Source organism: Chlorocebus sabaeus, unplaced genomic scaffold (assembly GCF_047675955.1).
Source record: "Chlorocebus sabaeus isolate Y175 unplaced genomic scaffold, mChlSab1.0.hap1 unalloc_scaffold_109, whole genome shotgun sequence".
NCBI lineage: Eukaryota > Metazoa > Chordata > Mammalia > Primates > Cercopithecidae > Chlorocebus > Chlorocebus sabaeus.
In genome coordinates this window covers 245646-259337 of record NW_027326846.1, presented here as the reverse complement: position 1 = coordinate 259337, position 13692 = coordinate 245646, and the positions used below count along the sequence as shown (strand labels likewise).

The 13692-nt window shown below is 39.5% G+C and overlaps 1 pseudogene; it reads left to right on the top strand.

The window, feature by feature from the left end:
• Positions 1 to 1644: 1644 nt before the first annotated feature.
• LOC140710951 (zinc finger protein 705D-like) lies at positions 1645 to 11374 on the top strand (annotated as a pseudogene).
• The last annotated feature ends 2318 nt before the right edge of the window (positions 11375 to 13692 follow it).

The following is a 13692-nucleotide window of genomic DNA, read 5'->3' as shown; positions in this document are numbered from 1 at the left end:
CAGAAGAAAGAATTCGACTGAGGGGCATACAGCGGAAAAAGAGACTAAGTTTCAGAGCAGGAGTGGAAGTTTATTTAAAAAGGCTTTAGAACAGAAAGGAAAGGATAATTCTCTTGGAAGAGACCCAAGTGGATGCCTGAAGGTCCAAGAGAGAAAAGAGAAGGGTCTTTTACCTTGATCCTGGGATGGGCTTGCGTCTTTCCCATGATTCTTCCTTTAGGGAGAGTTTCTGGCATGCACAGTGCTTTCCTTACCCTTTGGAATTGAGCATGCATGGTGTGTTTAGGGAGTTATATGCATGTCCATCCGAGGCTTTCTTTCCTTTTCCAGCGGAGTGTGTCCCCGGAAGATTATACTTTGTCATTTTTGTCTCTTAACATGAATGCCCAAGAAGTTGCTTCTTCCTGGAGTCTGCATTTAATTAACATTTTTGATGTTAACAGGTGTAAACCACCAGGAATTGGCCTCTCTCTGGTGCTGCCTAATTATCATTTTTAGAGAGGCAAAGTGATCATGAACAGGCCATCACCTGACATTTCTAGTGGGTAGGGGAAGAGCCCTCTCCTGCCCTGCTCCTGCTCTTCTACCTGTAACAACACAAGCCTTGAATATCATTAGACATGTGTCCCATCAAGGCAGCATCTCATTATTAAACTTTACTGTGTGAATTGTTCCTTCACATTCTCATATTCTGTGTTCACTATCTGTGTGCCTTTTCCATTTTTGTTTTGACCATATCTCATTATTTTAACTGCCTTCTCCAAGATTCTAGATCTGCATTGACCAATAGAGTAACTACTAGTCACATGTGGCTATAAACTGTAAATTAATTATAATTAAATAACTAAATGGCATATCCTTAGTAGTAATAGCCAAATTTGTGGCCAAACTAGAAATTCTGTAACTACATATGTGTGGTAGTTACTGCATTGGACAATGCAGATACAGAGAATTTCTTTCATCACAGAAAATCATGTTGGGCATGTTGGCTGCCATTTATTTTTATTTTATTTTTATTTTTTATTTCTTTGAGACAGAGTTTTGCTCTTGTTGCCCAGGCTGGAGTGCAATGGCGTGATCTCAGCTCACCGCAACCTCCGCCTCCCAGGTTCAAGTGATTCTCCTGCCTAAGCTTCCCTAGTAGCTGGGATTACAGGCATGTGTCCCCACGCCCGCCTGTTTTTTTTTTTTTTTCTTCTATTTTTAGTAGAGACGGGGTTTCTCCATGTTGGTCAGGCTGGTCTCAAACTCCTGACCTCAAGTGATCCGCCTGCCTCAGCCTCCCAAAGTGCTGGGATTGCAGGTATGAGCCATTGCGCCCGGCCTTATTTTTAAATTCTGTTTGTGTGGTTTATAGTTAAATTATTGATTTGTTTTATGTGACCACCAGAGCAGGCGCCAGAGAAAAAGCAAGTAGGCAAGGTAAAAAGAAACTGTATTAGCTAGCCAATGTGAAGGAAGAAAGGGCGAAGTTCACCGGTCTCTGGCGGTGGAGGTTCCTAGGTCTGCACAGGAGGAGGGGCCGAGGAAGTTCGCGCCGCGCGCCTGCCGGGAGCGGCTTTTCTGTCTAAGGCTTGGGAGTGGGAGGGCAATAGGTGGGACACGGGCGTGTCGGGGATGTTCCCTAGGTGCCGCCAGGTAAGTTGCGGTTTCCTCGATCAGACGCCATGTTGCGCCTGTGCAGTTGGTCTGTATTTTTCCCGGGCGCGGGCTGCGTTTTCCCGTGCGCGGTTAAGTTGGTGATGAAGAACCTGGAAATGCGCCATCTTAGTCATCTTTGTCCTCTCCCGTCCTCCAGTCAATTATATTCTGCTTCTCTATACTCATTTCCTTTCACAGATTTTCTCAGGCAATTTTTAAATTTCATTCATTTACCTTCTTGAGGAACGTACTTAGATCATTTTTAAAAAATAATGTACAGCAAATAATTTTTCCACGGATATTGTTTTAGCTTTATTGTGTTGGTACTTTTACATACTATATTTAGGTATTACTATTTTTCATAACTTACTTTAAAAATTGTGCCAATTTTATTTAAAAGAGATTTCTCCCTTGATTTTCAGAGGTCAGATTGTGTCTTCCATTGCTGTTATTTTAGTTTAATTTTAATTTATTATATGTAAATATGTTGCATATTCCTTTTTAAAAATGTGAGATTTTTTCTCTCTCTTGTTACACAAACTTTGTATACAGTGTTCATTATGCACTTTAAAAATAAATATTTTGTTTCAGGGCATGGTGCTTTCACACATGCAACCTTAGAATAATTTTAAATTCCATTCCACTTTCACCATTCCTGAACTGCTTTGAATATATTGGATGTTGGAAGCCATGAGAGGTTTTGACTTGCATCCAGTCAAGATAATAGAATTTTCCATTTATAGTGTAATCTGATATATATTCATTTTGATTTCATACTTTTAAAAAATCTATTCTCTTTTACTCTGTGGTGATCTTTGCTTTTCTATTTGTGCATTGCTAGAATGTCGGCTGCTGTTTCCCTAGCACCTGAGATGTTACTCAACACTGTATAGTGCTGGTGTTGAGAATTGAGAGAATCTACTAAATAATAGCACTTTTCGAGACCGCTGTTCTGAATTAAAAGGAAGGGAAAGGACAGGCAAAAGAATATAGACATCAGCTATTTTTACTGAAGATCTGTTGGAGAACATGGTTTTGGTGTCCAGGAACTTGAGACCTAATACTGCATTCCTAATACTTCACTAAGGTGTGTCTAAATAGCCCTGAAAGGGCTAGGAAGTCACAAGTCAGCCTCTTAGTTGTTATGAGTGTCCTTAAAATATTAAGGGAATATTGAGGATGCAGAATGGCTCCTTCCTCATGACTTTTTAAGAGATCTGGGCCGGGCGCTGTGGCTCACGCCTGTAATCCCAGCACTTTGAGAGGCTGAGGCGGGTGGATTACCTGAGGTCAGGAGTTCCAGACCAGCCTGACCAAAATGGAGAAACCCCGTCTCGACTGAAAATACAAAATTAGCCAAGCGTGGTGGTGCATGCCTGTCATCCTAGCTACTTGGAAGGCTGAGGCAGAAGAATAGCTTGAACCTGGGAGGTGGAGGTTGCAGTGAGCTGAGATTTCACCATTGCACTCCAGCCTGGGCAACAAAAGCGAAACTCTGTCAAAAAACAAAAAAGGAGAGAGAGAGAGAGAGATCCGGAGGGAGATACTAAGCTGTGCAGACTCTCATCTTGAAGTCACCAAATACGTAAGTTGTTATTCCTGCTCTGGTGAGAAGTTTGTCAATACATTTTTTCCATGAATTAATGAAAATTTTAGACCCATAATGTAAGTTTAAAAAAATTTATCCTAAAGATTGCTTGTGTATGTATGTGTTTTGAAATGTATTTAATCTCTATATCTTGAAATAGTTTTTATAGATTCCACACAAGGGTCCGTTAGGAAATAAGTGTGTTTTAATTTTCTTATAATATTTGTCCTTTTTTGTCCCTGGCACAGTCTGTATATGACCATTTAAATTACTTTTAGTTCATGTTTGGGTTATAATCACACACAAATATTCTCTAAGGTCCACATCTTATTTTGATATTCAAGGAAGAGTTTACATGGTAATAATAGTAAGAGTTACAGCTGGTTTCACTGAAGCTTTGTAGGCATTCTCTAATACCTTATTGTTTTGAAGGAATATCTGTTCTGCTTGAATTATAGACTACATAATACATGTACTGTCAGGTACATTCATGGAAGGGACAGGCAGATGGAGTCATATGTTACTGGAGTCTTGATGAACAGATGTAGGAAATAGTCCAAGGAATAAGAAAAAAGTTGATATTGAAAAGTGCTTGTTGAAGTCTGTAAATGTGCATTAAAATGTGTCAGTAAAAATAGACACAGTGAAGTTTGGGAACTGGGGTCTGAATCCTGGAGTCCCCAGAATCATAGAGAACCTTGATTAGGGGAGTAATTTTGTAAAAAAAACCAGAAGAGGCAGTGACAAGGCAGAATAGAATTAAAAGTATTTCTGTGTCATTTTCTAGTTTTGTAATTTTGTCATATTTGTCAAACTCTGTTGATTATTTATTAAACTGGTAAACTACAATCAGCAGGGTTATTATAAGGGTTAAATAAGGAAATTTATGTATATCTGTAAGCACAATGTCACAATTAATACAAAGTTACCCTTTTTATTTTTCCTGGACTTCATGTACAAATGGGTCAGTTAATTTTTTGTTATGACACATAATTATCATTTGTACATAAAATATATTTAATTATTTTTGTATTTTTAGCAGGGAAATAATACAAACATGTTTTCCCCATCTCAAACACATGAGTTCATATAAACATATCCATCTGTATACCTACATATCTATGTATGAATATACATATGAACATCAGTATTTCTCAGCAAATATATATCATGATAATCAGAGATATTGCAACTAACAAAGACTAATATAAACCATGATTGCAAAAATTTTAGATACCACCTTAGTAAAATATCAGATTGAGCTGCTAAATTTCTCTCAGCCCTAAGTCATTTTGTATTTTCTGAGCATCCCAGAGGATTGTGACTGTATACACAGGACAGAAACACCATGACCCAGGGCACTGCTGCGAATTTCTGATGCAGGGGATTTTAAGGGCTAGATAAGCGGGATGGGAGTGTTGACCCTCCAAGTGAAATAAATTCCTGAATTGATTATCCCCATCCTAAAACAGATTTTTTTTTTTTTTTTTTTTTTTTTTTGTGATAGAGAGTCTTGCTCTGTCGCCCTTGCTGGAGTGCAGTGTTAGGATCTTGGCGCACTGTAATTGCCTCCTGAGTTCAAGCAATTCTCCTGCTTCAGCCTCGTGAGTAGCTGGGATTACAGGCAAGCACCACCATGCCCAGCTAATTTGTGTATTTTTAGTAGAAATGGGGTTTCACCATTTTGGCCAGGCTGGTCTCGAACTCCTGACCTCAGGTGATCCACCTGCCTTGGCCTCCTAAAGTGCTGGGATTACAGGCGAGAGCAACTGCACTTGACCCTAAAACAGATTCTTTCTTGATTGATTTCCGAGTTCCAAGGGGAAATGCAAAAGTCGAAATTGAGAGAAAGTAAAAGTCGAGTAAGGCTTCAGAAGGCTGTGATTGGTGTTGGAGAAACATTGCTAGGGCATAAAGCCTGGATAATAAAATCTGAGAAATCCCACAGTGTTTATCTACAGGTATAAATCATATTCCACATGTGGGTGGAGTCAGGGATCCCTTTGTTTTAAAATCCGTGAGGGAATTGAATATCTGGACTTGTGTCAATTAACATACAAAACTCAGTGCTTTTGATGTTCTCATTCACAAGATATCTGTGTTCCTTCTTTGTCAGAAACCATAGTCATAGGCTTCCTAATTTTGACCGTGGGAAAAGAGGAGAGGCCTCTGTGTGTTTGTGTCTGTTGGTTAGGCTGTGGTGCAGGTGGTGTCACACTTCAGTGAAGGTCTGGCTTTTCATCACAGGTTGGTCTGAAAATTATGTACAAGGCTGGTGTCTCACATGTTCTCTCTCTAACCTCAGCTTTTCTTAGTGCCTGAAGTGTCTGCAAGTGGAAATCCAGAAAAAGACAGAGAGAAACTGAGTTCTTGACAATGCATTCACTAGTGAGTAGGGGATGCCTCTTTCTACTGAAATTATACCCATATTGCTGGCAAATGGGCAGTTTTCTCCAGTTTGCATGGGTGTTTCATTTTTATTCTTTTTTTTTGTTTGTTTTTATGATGCAAAATCCACCCAGCCTGGGTGTTCCAAATGCAATCAGGAGACTTTCAGGTATCTGGCCTCCAATTAAGTTTTCTCAGGACTCTAGGTTGGGTATCATGTGTCAAAGATTCCTAAATTATCAATATAATTTCTAATATTACACTACTTTATTCCAGCCCCTATGCAGGCTATTTACAAAAAAAGACATGAGAGATCTCATTTATGTATTTCTTTTTCTTCCATCCATCCTGTAACCTCATAGGGAAATAATTGACCCATTAACTGTCCCGTTGGCTGAAATAGACTTAGGATTGTGATGAATGCAGGCAATAGAGATGCGTGAAGAGCAGAAGATCACAGCCCAATAATGAGGCTGATGTTCTAGGAGCTGAGTTCAATAAATCCCATGTGATAGGCCTTGGGCAAGAGCTGCACAGTGTTGAGGAAGAAGGAGAGTTTGATAAAATATGTTTATGCTTTTAAAAACTTTGCAAAAGGACAACTAAAGAAGTCATTATTATTCTTATCCCCATTCATTTTACCTTTTGATAATTAAACTTTTTGCCTTCTGGTAACTGAAAGTAACATATAAGAAATACAATTACTTAACTATGGTTGCACACTCAGGAGAAGGAATATTGTAGATATAGTACAATTTAGGGTTCTGTGGAAATGCTCTATAAGGGCTGGTTAGAAAAAAACAAAACAGTAAAGAGGCCTTTTTATCCTTGTACAAGCCAAGTGACAAGTTAAAGTTAAAAGAGAGGCAGTGAAAACTGATGTTTGGATTGCCCAGAGAAAGTTGAGAACAGGAGGCTTCATATGACAGGAATCATCAGACTAAGACTTCCTCAGTATAGCAGCCTCAGCGGTCTTGTCTTGTGCGGCTGGACTGTCTTTAAGCCTTGTCATGAACACCTGAATTACATAACATTAGAGTGACTATATGTATGAATTGAATCCTATATTCTGCGTAAAACTTGTTCAGTTCTGAAGAATGCTGGAGTCTGGTTCATGACTTTCTAACTTTTTAATGAATAAGGGACCAATGACCTGTATTTCATAAATATTTGCTAGATAGGAAACATGTTTTCCATTACTTCTTTAGATTATTCAAAACACATAATAGGTCTTTTAACCATTTGATTGGTGAAAAACCTGTGGTTTATCTAGAGAAACAATTCATTTAATCATGGTCCTGTTTAAAAAGTAGTAAATCATGGTTATTTGCCTTGTGACAAATCTGTAATTTACTTGAAATTCATGGTAAATTTGTTTTATTTATGAAGGTTCAAGTGAAAATTTTATAATCAGTTATGTACAGGTGATTAACACATTACTGAAAAATATCTGGGCTATATTATGCCACATCTCATGCGATATTTCTTCATAAGAAAGTTTAATGGATTAAGAGTGGGTATGTCTCTGTGAGTGAATCTGAAAGGCAGATACCAGCTTAGTATTGAGAATGAACTGGCTGGAACCTAAAACACTGAGTGTTCTGCATACCCAGCTCCTACCTATGTCATCTCAGCCTTCCTCCTCAGGACATTAAAAGAGATTCTCTGTCTAAACTAAAATGTCTGTGATGTTTTAGAACAAAGTGACTTTTGAAGATGTAGCTATTGACTTCACCCAGGAAGAGTGGGCCATGATGGACACATCCAAGAGAAAGTTGTACAGAGAGGTAATGCTGGCAAACATCAGTCACCTGGTGTCCCTCGGTGAGTCCCTCAACATTCACATATGTATGTAGACACACATTGACTCATTCATTCAATAAGTGTTGGAACAGCTTCCCCATATCTCACTCTAATCTCCTCTGATTCTCTCACAGATCTTATCTGAAAAAAGTTTGAGCTCTCTAAATCTGTCTGAAAGAAATATCTTTATTTTATTTTATTTTATTACGTTTTATTTAGTTTGTCACTCAATTACAATGTAATCTTGACAAGGATTTCATGGTTTCCTTGGTACTCAGTCTCTAATACTCAGAACACACCTGGGAACTTAATGAATATTTTCAATGTATTAAATTAAATATTTTCTAAATAACTCTTCTGCTTTAGTCGCTATGCTTAGGCTGAGACCAATTAGTAAAAACAATACCAATATCTTTTCTGTATAGAACACCAATTATTTTTGTAAATCGAATGTTTTTTTTTTTGTTCTGCATGAGAATAATAATAAACATACTGTGCAGAGGTTTAATTAATCTCTTTCTGAAAAGACTGTGTATTATGCATTGTGTCTTGGAACTTAGGCATGGACTCAGCATTCATAGGTCCTGACTGTTTTAAATTTTCTTTTCCTGATGGACCTTTCGTTTGGATTTATTTTCTAGTCTCACGTTGGGTCAGAAAAATCCTGGGGAGTTTTCTGTGTTCTAGGTCTTGTGGCCTGAGCTGACCTTCACTGTTTTTATTCTTCCTCGGTGGCCTGCCTTACAGTTGGTGATAATGCACATTTATTGACAGTGAACTCAAAACACATGTACTGTTTCCACTAACAGGGTACAGATAAGCAAATCCGATATAACTTTGCAGCTGGAGCAAGGAAAAGAGCTCTGGCGGGAAGGAAGAGAATCTCTGCAAGGCCAGAATCTGGGTAAGCAACAGGGTCCTGTGCTCTAATAGGAGGAGGTGCTTTGTCAATGAATAATATCAGTCAAATATTAATTAGCGGTTTTATCAAATGAGTGGTAATTTCTAAAATGTAGGTTAAGCTACTGGAGCAGAATTCCTTAGATGTTATTATCATTTTGTTCATATGTCAGATGCTACTCTTGTGTCCTCTTGCCTTTTCTTTTACTTTCGGGAAAAGGATAATTCATGTACTTGTTGGGGTTAAACTGTCACATGCTGCCTCTTTTCCCGATACCCCTGTGAAGACTATCCCTCTATTTACCTGCCTGATATCTCATCTCCATTTTAACTCTTTTCACATTTTAATTTTAAAACTCTTTTCTAATTGCTGACGCTGTACAATCTGTTTCTTCTATTGAAGGATTTTCTTCATTTGACACATTTGTCACAGCTAAGTGTTAATTTTTGAAAAAAAATAAACCGGCCTTGGGGTTTTTCAATTACCATAATACCAAGGTAACAATTTATTTTTCAATTATTTCAGACAAGGAAAGTGCCCTTAAGAAAAAACACACGATATCCATGCATCCTATCAGAAAAGACACATCCACCGTTATGTCAATGGTGAGTTTTATAGCTGTGTACACCAGTCATCTAAGTTAAACACCTGGTAATGGGTTAAGTTAGTAATGACGCACAGTCACCTGAGTGTAATTAGGCTGGCATTAAGTGCTTTCTAAGCAAAAGAAAATTTGATACTTTGAATTCAATGAATAAAGTGACCTGTGCTCTAAACCATAACATGAGATCTTTAAAATAGAACAAGTGCATATACATTGCTTATGCTCAGACTTTGAAAGATATTGATATCATCACAATTAATGGAAAAGCTCTGCAGTTGGGATCATACAAAAGAGAAAATATCTGTGTCTGCAGGAGATAACGTGTATGCAAGTGTCAATCGAGAAAAATGACGAGACAAGTCTCAATCATTTTAGGAAATTTATTTGCCAGAGTTAAGGACATGCACCTGGGGGACAGGTGTATACCTTTCTCCAAAGATGATTTTCTCTAAATTTAAAGGGGGAAAGGGTGGGATATTGAGAAGTACACAATTTTCATGCAAAAGGTGGGTAGAAAAAAATAGTGATTCGTGCATTTTTCTGGCTCAGTGAATCTGGATTTTTTTACATAAGATGACATAAACAAATGAGGCAGAGGAATAATGCAGGAGAGCTGCATTTTATATAAGACAACATAGGCAAAATTGGGCAGGGAAACAATCGGATATGCATTTGTGTCTGGTGAACTGGGGATGACTGCGCCTGTAAAGACAAGCTATCAGTTTGCATTGCCATGGTGTAACTTTAACAGCTCATGAGGAATTTCCTTGTGGGCAAAATATGGGGGAGGCATGTAGCTTTTCATCTTGTAGCCATATTATTTAGGAACCAGAAGAGGGAGGCAGGTTTGTGTGACCCTGTTCTCAGCTTGATTTTTCCCTTTGGTTCAATGAGTTTGGGGTGCCAAAATTTAATTTCCTTTCACACAAGTAACACTGGAAAGATTACAACTGGGCTCTACCACTGAATGGTTGGTCTAGGATTCAAAGGTGGTGAAATGAATGTATAGATGTATGTCGGTAAATCATTAAGAGCTTTTAATCTTTGTCCCTGAAGGAGAACTCTCTCATTTTGGAGGATCCCTTTGAATGTAATGATTTGGGAGAAGATTGCACTCACAGTTCCACAATGACTCAGTGTTTGTTAACTCAGAGTGGAAAGAAACCCTACGTCAGCAAACAGTGTGGAAAATCCCTTAGTAATCAGTTCTCCCCTAAACCACATAAACAAATTCATACTAAAGGTAAATCATATCAATGTAATATATGTGAAAAGGTCTATACTAATTGTTTTCACCTTAGATGGCACAAGATGACTCACACTGGAGAGAGGCCATATGCATGTCATCTATGTGGAAAATCCACTCAGTGTTCTCACCTTAGAAGATATGAGAAAACTCACAGGGGAGAGAGACCGTATAAGTGTCATCAGTGTGGGAAAGGCTTTATTCAATCCTTTAACCTTCGAAGACATGAGAGAACTCACTTTGGATAAAAGCGTTATGAATGTGATAAAAGTGGAAAAGTCTTTAGTCAAAGCTCTGGCTTTAGAGGACACACAAGAATTCACACTGAAGAGAAACCACATGCTTGTCTTCTATGTGGGAAAGCCTTCAGTCTATCTTCTGACCTTAGATGATATGAGAGAACATGCACTGGAGAAAAGCCATGTGAATGCCTTTATGTGGGAAAGCCTTCAGTCAGTGTACTAATCTTAAATAACATCAGAAAATTCACCCTGGAGAGAAAATGATAAATGTCTTCAGAACATATTCTGACTTTAGATGACATAGTGTTAGGAATGACGAATGTAAGGAATATGGAAGAGACTTCAGCTGCAGTTGTAACGTCTAAACATGCCAAAGGACTCACATTTTGAAAAATTACTATGATCAACATGGACGTTACTTCGGTTACCTTTATTCTTCAGTCCTCATCAATAAATTCATATGGAAGAGAAATTGTATGACACGTATGTACCAAAGACTTGTTAGTGATCTGATCATAAATGACATGAGAGAGCTGAAACTGTCAACATAATAAACTAAAAGTCTTCAGCAACAGTTTTAATAACTTAAAACGTGTGGGACTTTCAGGTAGAGAATCTCTAGCTCTGTGTTCAGTGTGAAAATGTTTTTATGTGCAATTTGTTGTTAAATAACGTAAGAAAACTTTACCTGGATGAACCCTTTATTTGTATTTTCTGTGAATAAACATTCAGCCAAGCACTAGGCTTGATGTTCACAAGAAAACACAGTGATAAAATGCTGCTAAAATGGAAAATAAGAGAGGAAATCCTTTATAAGCTAAATAAGAAGGGAAAGTCTTTCCAAGGGCAATGAATTCTCTTGGAATACCAAACACTTCTTACTGGAGAAGTTATGCCTTGAAAAATCATGAGAAATCCTTTCTTCACAGAGAAACGCTTGTGGCACATGTGAGATTTCACACTGGACAAAACATGGTTAGCATCTTGAAAGGAGAAGATTCTTTAGGGGTAATTCATTTCTTATTTGACATTAAGTTTCTCACATTGAGGAGCTATCAAACTTGAAAATCACTGTGGAGAAACCTGATAGATTTCTCATCAGAAAAGTGAGTCAAGAAGGTAGACCTCTAGAAAAAACTCTTAACATATAGTTTAGCATAATAATTCAGAAATTTGAGAAAATGTCTATTCATAAAAATGCAGCACATAAACGTATAATAGCAAAGTGACCTGGGCATAAATTGAATGCAGAATTATATAAGAAATCTCATTAAACATTTCCAATAGATCAATACTTACAATGTTGAAAGAATACAATCGGTTGTTGAAAAAACTTAGTGTGTTGGTGAAGTCCTTCTTTCATTTATGCAGCCCTAACAAATCGATTTGCATCTGCATTCCTTGGCTTATGGGTCGAGATTCTACCCCAACTTCTGAGTCTCCCCAGTCTTCAACGGTTCTTTCCTCACAGCTCACCTCCCTTTACTTCAATGTCCACGAAAACCACTTGTTTCCATCCAACCCTAGAACTGACACATCAGGGATCTTCAGCCCCACTTGCCAGATTTCTCAGTGTGTCATTGCATAGATTTAGCAAGGAAATGGAGGCTGGATCAAAGACACCTAGTATATGCATTTGGGTGTCCCCAGCCCTTGCCTGTGTCTCTGAGTAGTTACCTGGGATCAGAGAATAAGGCAGCCCTGCTCTTCTATCCCTCAGAAATCTCTTGAAATTTTGTCCCTGAAGCCTCTCTAAGTGGAGGTAGCAGTTCATCTCATGACACCCCAGAATTTACTCAGGTAAGTCCTGAGTTATTACACAGAGACAGACACAGTTGTGTTCCTTTTACTTCTATCCAGAAGATAAAACGCCAGCATGCTAAAACAGCCGAACCTGTCAGCCACCATGCAAGCCTTTCCTATATTCGATTCAATGTACTTTTCCAGAAGCAAAATGAAAGTTCTCACAGATGGGGCCTCCTCTGCCTTGTCCTCAGAATTGGAAAATGTATTGTCCATCGAGGAGCCTCAGTACTGAACCTAAAACTCAAGAGAAAACATTTCCTGAATAATAAGTGGGATGACGACTTGAAATTTTGCAAAACAGGCACAATCTTAATACGATAGGCCTTACTAAGGCTAAATGGCCTTATCCATGGTTGAAATTGACACATAATTATATTAAAAAATCTCCACAAGTGATTGATTTTACTCAGCAGCCAGGGTTTATGTCAGGTGTGAGGATAACGAGCAAGAAATTCAAGCCCTTGGCAAACTGGTTGGAGAGGCAAGGATTGTGTCCAGGTAGAGCTCATAACATTATTTATTGTTTAATCTATTTAATTAAACATGTAATTTACCCTCAAACTGTGGCTGACATTATATGTAGTCCTGAGCCACATTAAGATGTACTATTTGTGCTCTGAAATTCTACGGGATTTGACAAGTGCATGGTGGCAGATCTCCAGTATTAAAGCATAACACAGAATGCTTCTTTTATTCAAGCTCTTCTTCCCTTCACGTAGAGAGAATCAATCGACTTTTGTATACTAACTTTCGAATTTGTTTCTTTATTCCCATCTTCTTTAATTAAAGCACAAGATATCGTACTCAATTTCCATTTGATCTTCCAAAAGAAAGGTACTGAATAATCCATACCTGAATTTCAGTGATTCAGACTCAGGTCCACCGCTAAACAGTAAAGGCCAAACGTCCTGTGCTGCCACCTCATGGCCGGCAAAGGGCAATGAAATCCATCGTTCCGGCCATGCAGGGCGCATGCGCGGTCTGCTTCCCTCCGCGAGCCAGATCTCCAGGGAGGACCTGAGTTTTCTTTAGCCAGGGTGAGGGAGGCGCCGCCGCCCTGGCTTTGGGGCTGGGGCCTCCGGGGAGGTTCCGGGTGGGGGCGTTGAAGAGGCCGCTCTTTTTGCAAGGCCCAAGATGGCGGGCCCTGCACAGGCCGCGCTGTTCCGCGCCCTCAGGGCGTCAGTATCCCGTTGGGGCCGGATGCCCCCGCTAGGCCCGGAGCATCCTTGGCTCTGCCCTCGCAGAGCCGCACTGAGGCTGAGGTGGCGCGGGGGGCCTGGGCTCCGAGAGGAGTGGCGGCAGCGAGGGCTGGAGGACCCGGGCTCCGGGACTCCGGGGCGTCTGGCCTGGATGGGACTGAACCCATCCAGGGACTGGGACTCCCGGGTTCTGGTGCGGGTGGATCCTGGGCAGGCTCAGGACCAAGTCCCTCTCCTTCCACCAAGGAGCGCCCAGAGGCCGGCGGGAGCTCCA